We start from the raw sequence: 10,575 nt of genomic DNA, 5'->3' as shown, positions 1-10,575 counted from the left end.
ATTTTGTGGTTTGACATAAGAAAACATGAACTTGGGACAAATGCTCATATCTAGAACGGTTTTTAATGATCTTCGGACGACCACACTAGGAGCACTAATCTCAGTGATTGTCTACTATGTTAATAACGAAATTACTTTTAGGTAGAGCCCAATACCTAATGTCAAAGTGAAAATATAATTTTATATAATTAGGGAGTAGCCACAGCATCCTTATTTGTATAAAATTATATGTTAATTAAAATTCACCTTAATGGACATAACTTGTAATTAATTATATAGGTATAATAATTTTACCCCACAGGGATTTTATTATATTTGTATAATTAATTAGGATAATATGTTAAATTAAATTCTCTTAATTTACCCCACAGGGAGTTATGGGGATTTAATTTAATAGTGTTATCACAAATTTAATTAAAGATAGATAATAAACCTTCATTTTCCAAAACTAATTGTTTAATTAAATCTATCATAAAGTTCATCTAATTTTATTAAATTTAAAATTTAGCCCACAGGCAATTTTGGATTTAGTAAAATTTTAATCTTCAGTTTATACTTTGGTGTCTAGTGAACCACATAATTTTAAATAATTAGGGAGTAGCCACAGCATCCTTAATTATATAAAATTATATATATTAAGTGGATTAAGATCACATAATGGACATGAATTATGTGAACATAATAATCTTACCCTACAGGGATTTTATTATATTCACATGATTAATATGTTAAATTAAATTCTCTTAATTTATCCCACAGGAAATTATGTAGATTTAATTTAATAATTTTATCATAAAGTATAAAATTTTGAAACATTTATAAATAATTAAGTGTTTCATACCTTTCATTAAGATAGAAATATTAAACTTTAAGTTTTTCATAAATTGTGTAAATCTATCATAATCTACATCTAAATCTAATCTTATTAAATTAAAAATTTAGCCCACATGCAATTTTTGTTTAATAAGATTTCATATTTAAGCATGTTTATTCATTGGTAAAAACATGATTCATTTAAACCTCAAAACTATATATGTAATTTTATTACATCACTATTCATAAATTTCTTCCATACTAGTAGAAAATTTCTTCCATAACAGTAGAAATTTTCAAAATTTATTCTGATAACTTCATCTAGCATATACAGTTTTTACTGTATAATTAAGAAAAATAAATCTCACTTTATTATCACCAATAAATTTTAATTTATTGTGTATGAATTCATTCTAATATAGTTAATGTGATTATTAACACATAGTGGATTATTTTAGATTGTTATTCCACATTCATAATTTCTTGCAAGGTTTACAAATAAACCTAAGAAAGTCAGTAACTGTGAGCAAATCTTATCCATAGACAAGATAACTTCTCACATTTAGAAGTTTAAGGAACAAGCAATATAGTAGTGGCTTTGTTTTAAAATTGGCAAAGATCTTTATGTTCCAAGATTCTATTGAAACTTGATTTAGACACATTTAGAGGTCTTTACTACAAATGATGTCACTCATAAAGATATGCAAGTTCAATCTGACAATAAGAAATGTGTTATTAATAAGAATTCTTCTACATTATAGCACCAAAAATTATGGAACATATCTCCATAAATAGAATAAATGTTAGTAAATGGTGGGGATCTTCATTACACTTGATTTTACTAACTTTATTTAGAACTTGTGTGAATTTCATCAAGAATATGTATTCCAACAAGTCAAAATCGGTGCATACTAGAATTCTATCATATTAGAAATCATACAAGTCAATTAATTTTGAAGACATGGACTCAAATTTTGCATCTCTTTTTTAACGATTACTCACATAAATAATTTTTTTACAAAAGTATGGATTTATATGTTTCAAAGACATTTAAATCTTAAGTAGAGAAATGGTGCATTTTGCATATTAAGATAGTGAGATCAAATATAAAATGGAGAATACTACATCAAAATTCGTGAGTATGGATAAACTCCCAGTGTATTTGTAAAGTTTCTTTAAAAGCATGGGTTCATTGCCCGATACATATGCTTGGTACACCCAAATTATAGTGTGTAACAGATTTAAGAAACTAAGCATTTTTTGGACATGGGGTGGAGCCTACATAGCAAACTCCAATCTTTCCTAAATCTTTGTCTATTGATACTCAACAATGGGGTGTACATATCGAATCGTGTTCTAACCAAAGTTGTTTCTCAAACATATTTTGAGTTGTGATAAGGTTGAAAACCGACTTGATGACATGTACACATTTTATAAATACCCATATATAGTTAGAGTACAATTGTCAAAGAAAAGATCTGGGCCCTAAACCATAAATGAGCATATTTCATTTGAAAAGCTATAAGGTTTAAGGGTTACATATTTTATTATCCATCTCACAACACTAGAATTGTGGAATTAAGAATTGACTTGATCAGTGGGAGTGATCAATCTAGGAACCTAGTTTCCGAGAAAGATCATTCATATTTTCTCAAACTTCCACCTCAAGTGTTAGATTAATTATGATTCACAACATCCCTTAAGATTAATGGTTATTGAGAATTCATAACTAATCATTAATAATATACAAGTCATTGGTAAAATTCTAATAAGTTATGTTATTTAGTAATTGCTTACAATTTCTAAAATAACATGTTATTGAACCATTTGCTCTTTTAAGAGTTTGTTGGTCCATCCTTAAGATGACTTATTAGAACAGTAAGATCAATGTTTTCTAGTGATTACATTTTGTACAATAAGAGTTCAACTACAATATTAATTTGAGACACAAATTAAATTATAGAATGATAAAGAATTGAAGTTGTAGTACAATATGCCATGAATGAAGAAATGAATATCTTAAAGAGTAATAAAGTTTATCTTTAGTAAAGTTGCCTAATGGGGTGGAGAACATTAATTAAGCATAGATTTTTTCCACCAATAATATTCATTAGGCAACATTGAGAAACATAAAGATATAAAAGAATATTCATTACTAAGAAGTTCATTTTGAACTAAGAATCAATAACAAAGGAGATTTACATTCTCACTTGTTTTTATAAATGATTCTATTATAGACCTTGGCATTTGTTGCTTGTTTTAATTCATTAATCAATTCCAAATAGTGAACTAGAGGAGAAGGTATATAGACTGCCATAAAGATTTTCCTCTAATAAGTGGTGAACATATGCAAGCTTAAAGTGTCTACCTGTAGATTAAAACAAACATCTCACAAATTGGTATTAAATCATCTTTTCCTTTAGGTTTGAAAAGAGAATTATGGAAATAATTATATACCAGAAGGTTAGTGGGAGTAATATTTGTTTTATACGTAGACAATATGTTACTTGCAAATGATGATAAAAGTTTTCTATATGAGTTGAAATAATTCATATCTCAAATTATTATTTTGAGATAAGGAATATAAATAATATATATATATAATTTTAATTAATTAGAGAGTAGCCACAGCATCTCTGATTAAATAAAATTATGTATTATTCATCTGATATAACTTTTATCTTTAAGTGTGATAAATTCAACTCGAACCAGCATCTGAAAAATGATCTGGAGTGAGAATAAATTAAGAACATTCATTTGCTTCTATTTTAGAAGCCTAATGTATGCCTAAAAGTCTGAATAAGACTTTGCATTACATTTGTTTCAGGATCGTTAAGTAGTATCAGAATAACTAAAGTTAAGACCACTTTATTCTTCATACAAAGTGATGAGGTGTCTTTAAGATACTGAAATTATATTCATACATATTTTGTTAAGATGAATTGACCATCTGGAAATATAGTTAACCAATTAGATTCTAACGTACTTCACTGGTTGTATTGATTCACGTAAATCAATATTTTATTACGACCTTAAGATTACCAGTAAGTTATATTGTAGAGAATCTTGATTGCTATTTCCACTATAGAAGTCAGATTCATTTATTGTTTTGAGGATACATCTCGTATGATGTATTATAGAGTTTCATAGTAGGCCTAGAGTTCAGAATTACAGTTTCATTAGGCCATTAAGAAAATTTTGCGATAAATTCAGCTACAATATTTATGGCTAATAACTCTAAGAGTACTGGTCGAAGCTAGCATATCGACATTAAGTATTTAGCCATAAAAAGGCGTGATAAGTGGTCATTAATCACGCAAACTGAATTGGGTGATCGCATAGATCCTTGACTAAAGGCATGCCGCAACACAAATTCAAGGATCATAAAGTAAAGATGGGATTCAGTTAACCCATATGCAGTTTTTTTATTTGTACAACCAAAAATTATTTAATGAAACTCTAATTTCGATATTTTCTCATATTTATGTGCACCTTAATTTCATCTGAGAAAATTATCGTAAGAGGACCTGAATAAACATAAGGGTTAGGGTTTATTCACTTAAGTACATTGCCACATAAAGTACATTGTTATATAATAAATATATCGTAATACATGGAAGATAATACTCGACTTATAATGAGGACATGTCGCTATGATTCGTATGTTTATTATATAATGAGGAACGTTTGGGTTTGAATGTTTTAGTCTAAATGCTGACCAAGTGGGAGAATGTAAGAATATTTTTTATTTAAGGAAATCTATTTCTATATAAAGAAATAAATTTCTATTTAAGGAAATAAATAAATAATTGATTTTCTGATAAATGAATATTTTATATTCATTGAATCTGGACAAAATCAATTACGTAATATTCTATATATGGTCAGATTTCTATATTCATTACTTGATTTGATTTCCTGAATTAATTGTCAAAATATTCTGACAATTAATGTGGCGCAGATACTGATGGAGTATCTCACCTATAAATATAGGGTCTCGGTCCCCGAGCTCCTCACTCATTCTGTTCATAACAGCAAATTCCATCTAAAGAGAGTTGAGAGAGCGAGGAAGCCCGATTACCCATGGTAGTCAATTTCCTTTGCAGATCAAAGCTTATGTGGGTTTGAAGCTCAAGAATCAATGGCTGGAGGTATTTCGATCCTTAAATTATAGTGCATATATGTTTGATTAATTCCGCACTTTATACTTAAACATATATATTTCAGTTTATACATATAAATGTCTAACAGTGTCTTCTATGCAAGGGTGGAGGGCATCCATGAAATGGAAGATGCTGTAAGCATTCTAGATTATTGAGAATTTTACTTTTACTGTAATAGTTTCTAATTCAACACCTTCAAGAACCATGTTCAATGCTTTTTTATTTTAGTGAGCTTCTCTATGAATATGTATGGTATGTAATGTAAAAGATGTTTGGGTGCTAGCTTTGTTTCCTTAGTTTTTAAGTTTACTATAAATAATAACATGATGGACTTCATATATAAACGGGTAAGGTCCCCAAGTTCTGTTTCTCTTCTTACTTTGTATATATTTGTAGTGATGGTGTTTCAAATTTAGAAACTACATATGCTTGCTTCAAGTGATCATTATTTTATGATCATTACTGCCTAACATCAGAAAACAGCTCTTCAAATAAAAAAACATCAGAAAACAGAGTATGCCTTTCATTTTTGCTTAAAAACTAACTAAGATGTTAACTAAGATGAATGACAAATACTGGTTATTTAGATATTTTTATATTTTTGTGTGTGCTTTGGGCTGTTTGTAGCCCAAAGTGGATACTTATTGGGTAAGATATTTAACAAAACGCCAAAATATTAATACATTTCCAAAGGGTCATCTTGATTAAGAATTCAATTTGGTTCTTTATTGGACATTTTGACTTCTCTTTTTAGTGCTTATGACGGTCAAGGAGGTTATTGTTAAATTTTCTTCTTTTTTTCCTGTTCATTTTCGTCTCTGCTAGTATTTGTCCTGCTATGTGTTATTTAATTTTCCTTAAAAATTATTGTTGTGTTGGTACTAATATTGATCGTCTCCATTGAGTTGCAGGGAAAGCAGTATCTTTACCAATAGGTGCTTGATCAAGCATGAAGATTGGCTGGAGATATAGCCTTTACTTTATTTAAAGACTTCTAAGGTTATTTAATTACTTGTGTTTAAAAAAATTTATTTTTCTTTGTCAATAGTTAATCTTAGCACGAGCATCTGGAATCATTGTTATTCCAAGAAGTTTTATCTCCTTAGAAACTTCTTATTCACTAATCATTAGATTTGCAGAGTGAATGAGATGATGCGTGACCAAAGGGGTAAAGAGAATTGGCAATCTTAGGTGATAATTTGGACAAGATTTTTGGTGTGATAAAAGGGTTAACATGGTCTCCTAGAGAAATTATGTTGAAGATTGGCTTCTGAAGAGATATTTTTCAGTTCACATATATGCTTGTTGCACTTTACTTTCAAGCCTTTTGCAATATCAGTATATACATGTATAAAGTCATGTTTTTGCTATGCTTTACATGCTCAATAGAGAAAGGTATCGAAATGTTTTTTTATGAGACTGGACAACTAGAATGGTTAAGATCACTTTGGTTGCTTTGCATATTTTATTTTACTATTTATAATTTACATGTTTCAGTTTTCTATTTTCTTCTTTCATTATAGTGTTAAATTATTACAAGTTTGATATTTTTATATCGTTTTCTCTATCAATAAAGATTGAATTCACACACTTTATACTGATACTTAACTATGGCGACAATCCCAAAAGAATATCTTAGGAAGCACATTAGTACTTCACATATTATTGTGAAGTTAATCAATTTTAAATCATCAAGTAACTAACATAAAGTTTGATTTAATTTTTATTCTGCAGTTTCATGGTATTATTAAATATACAATAAATGAAATCAACACTGTAGTAAAGAATGGATTAATTACTACTTAACTGAGTATATGTCAACATCATAATAGCTTAGGTTTCGGTTTTGCTGGAATGTATAATCTTAGGTGGCGTTTGGTTGGAGGTAATGAAATGGAATGGAATGGAAATGAAACAATTTTCATGGTTGCATTTTAAAGTATTGGAATGACATTCCAATGGAATGCTCTTTCCACCATTTTGGTGGAATGACTATTCCATTTTAAAAAGACAAGAATGACCATTCCAATGTAACAAGAAAAAAAAATTAATGATTTTTTTATCAATTTTTTTTATGCATTTTAAATTTTATTCCATTCCTATTTCCATTCATATTCCTATATTTTCATTCCTTCCAACCAAACGCCTCCTTAGTTATCTTTATACTTTGAACTAATTGTAATTGTAGCTGTCATACATGAATAATCTACCAACATAATGATATATTATGAGTTTTTCGCTTATAAGATTTTATTATGCCATAGCATCTCTAATAGAGGTGTAAATAAGTGGTGAAAGGTTAAAATATAGCTCATTTAACAAAAAGTGTACTCTAATAATGTACCAAAAAGTAATATAAATTTGGCACATAGCAAATTTTGTGCTAAATTTGGCACAACATTTGCTATGATGTAAAATTTACACCACAATAAATGCACTACTTTTTCATTTGCATTTATATTATTTTTATTATTTTATTAGTATATTTAACTATCACATTAAATTATTCAAACATTTATATTATTTTTTATTGTCTTACATATTAAAATAATAATAAAATTAATTATAAAGTTATGAGATTTTATATTTTTTAATGAAACATCAATTAGATATTAAATTTTACATCAAAATATTACAATTGTGCATTGGAGCACAAAGCTAAAATTTAGTATAAATTTACTACAAAACTATTTTTTGTGCCAAATATAATACAATTTTTACATATCTCATTGGAGATGGTGAGAATGTAATTTGTCTTTGTATGTACTGTAAAGAGCATGGTTGATTTTAAAGTTTTTTTTTTTAAATATATATTATTTCCCCTCTTAAAAAAAATTACGGCAAATGTGAAAAAAATTGTTCAAATTGACCACTAAGTATGAGATATTTTAACAGTTAAATCTGTTAAGATTGGTTAAATATTCACCAAATAATAACTTATCTCGATGGTTATTAAGTGTCAAGATTGGTTAAATATATGACCAAATATTATCCTATCTCGACTATTCTTTTCAAAACCGTCAAGATTGAGTAAGCAATCTCGGTGGTTTGCAGCCGTCAAGAAACTCAGAAATAATACTAACTTGTGAAGTATATACATTTTAACTACAAAATCACGTAAAACTTTTGATTTCATTATTATTATTGAAAGATATAAATAAATATATTATATAATTAATTTTGAGTATTAATTATCATACTTAACCAAATTTTGAGTTAACATATATGTATCTAAATTATTATGTGTATTAATTTTTATTTTTTATTTTTAAATTTATTTAATTTGTTTTTTTTTTTCTTTAAAAAAGATATGACTTTTCGAAAACTTAAGAATGAAAAAAATGGCAACAAATCTTTTCGATGTGCTTTGCCAATAACTATATTAAATGTGTATATAAGAAATGGTAATATTTTTTGTTTTACTCTTTGGTCATCAAGGAGTGTTTGGTAAATTGATTGCAAGTAATTGCCGGAAAGGTTTTGTTTAAGTATATATGAAATAGTGATTTTTTTAGTTAAGCAAACAAAAAAAAGAGTGATCCTGTTTTTTCAAAAAAAAAAAAAATTGATCCGGTTGTTTTTTTTCTTTTGAAATAGTAGTAAACCGATTTTTTTTAAAGAATATTTTTAAATTGAGCATTGCTATTAGGTACTAGTATGCTTAGCATCTTCTCGATATGTCGCGTTGCGATTGGTTAGCGATATTCTCTAAAAACTATTATATTAAATTATATGGGACCCGATACTTAGTTGGACCAATAACAATATTGACACATAGGAGGGTGCTAGGCAACACTAGTGTCCTTTAGCATTTCTCTTTTAAATTATCAATTCTTCACAGATATGTTACAGCTAGTCCGCTAGAAGCCCAACATTAGGAGTACTCTCTCTCTCTTTAATCAATTACATAACTGTCTTCATTTTTTTTGTCACATATTTTCTTTATTATCAATTATAATTACTAATTAGTGTGACATTTTTGTTTGAACTTTGTTAGATACATATAAGGTGAGAATTTTAGGGACAAACAATAACCACCAAAGTGATAAAGATTCTTCATCATCAATTAAAATTTTATATTTGAATACATCACTTATAAGATTGTTAATGTCTAAGGAGAAAAAAAAATTAATGAGGTTACCCAATATAAGTAAGAGTCTTTTCTAATTCTAATGATGATCAATATTACAAATATTTATTTCCATTTTTTATACATCCATCATGTTCTATTTAATGTGCCAAATCATGAAACTAGTTTTATACATATAGATATTTTTCGATAATAAATTTTTTATATTTTCAATTCACTAATAATAATTTATAACTTGTGGAGAGGGTAATCAAATTTGAAGGGGAACCAGAAAACACTCACTCACAACAACTCTCGTATATTATTTCTTTAAAGAAGATATTGTTTTCAAAATTATGAGTAGTTGACTTAATTTTATCAATTAAGTCCCTATATTTTAATATTTTTTTAGCAATTATTTGCTTTTCTTTTTACTAATAATGAATATGCAATTTTTTCATGAAAGTTTTTTCAGTGTGAGTTGGTTTTATTAATTGTGTTTGGCAAATTCTAAAAAGTAATTGAATCTCTTTATATTTTGGGTAATAAGTTTGTTTAGGTAAGTGGTATGCTTAACTAATTTGTGGTTATAGTCCATTTAAGTTCATTAATCTAATAAATAGTTTTGGTCCATTTTATTATAATTAATTGAAGATCTAAAGTTCAAATTTAAATGTTCATTTGAAATTGATAACAATGGTATAATTGGATTGAGTCGCTGAAGAGATTTTGATGAAGTATTTACTATTGAAGGGATTATAAAAAAAATTAGAAGAAAAATTAATTTTTTTATCTTTTATGTGTAATCTTTATTTTGTAGTTTAGGTTTTAAGAAAATTCTATTATACTCAAAGTACAGTTTCCAAATGAATACATCTCCCATAAATTAGGATAAAATGTTTAAGGGTAGGTTTGATGTAACAATATAATTTAGTTACATAATTTAATAATTACATTACATTTTAAAATATAATGTGTATTTAAAAACTTTATATCTTCTTTCATAAAATAGTTAGTAATTACCAAAAAAAAAAAAATTAGTAGTCAGTATTTAAAGTAGAAAGTTTTTAGTAATTACACAGTATAATTATATCCAATTTTCATTAGGCTATGAGAATTGAGAATGTAATTGGAACCTCTCAATTAACTTCAATTACACAGTTATAGTGTAATTACATAGTCAGAAAACATATTAAATTATATAATTATCTCTAATTACACACAAATCCAAACACCAGGACTTTCTAAACGCGCTCTTACAAAATAAAATAAACAAATTATGAAAAACTCTTTGATTCTGATCATCTCCAATGTAAGATGTAATTATTGTCCTAAATTTAACACAAAAAATGAAAAAAAAAATATTATATTTAGCCAATATTAATAATTGTACTCTAATGCACAATAATATTTTAAAAGAGAAATTGGTCTAGAAAGTAAAATATTATTAACAACAATTAATAAATTAAATATTTAAAAAATTATTAATGAAAATATTGTAAATAATATATATGTAATAAAATATGTTAT

The 10,575-nt window shown here is 26.9% G+C and overlaps 1 long non-coding RNA gene across 1 annotated transcript; it reads left to right on the top strand.

Moving 5' to 3' along the window:
- Window positions 1-5,063: 5,063 nt before the first annotated feature.
- On the top strand, window positions 5,064-6,833 carry LOC133037885 (uncharacterized). The gene is made up of 3 exons (XR_009687871.1): window positions 5,064-5,110; window positions 5,888-5,975; window positions 6,116-6,833. It is a non-coding gene; the product is annotated as an uncharacterized LOC133037885 (long non-coding RNA).
- Window positions 6,834-10,575: the final 3,742 nt, after the last annotated feature.

This window comes from Cannabis sativa, chromosome 5 (genome assembly GCF_029168945.1).
Source record: "Cannabis sativa cultivar Pink pepper isolate KNU-18-1 chromosome 5, ASM2916894v1, whole genome shotgun sequence".
NCBI lineage: Eukaryota > Viridiplantae > Streptophyta > Magnoliopsida > Rosales > Cannabaceae > Cannabis > Cannabis sativa.
This window is presented reverse-complemented; position numbering and strand designations above follow the sequence as displayed.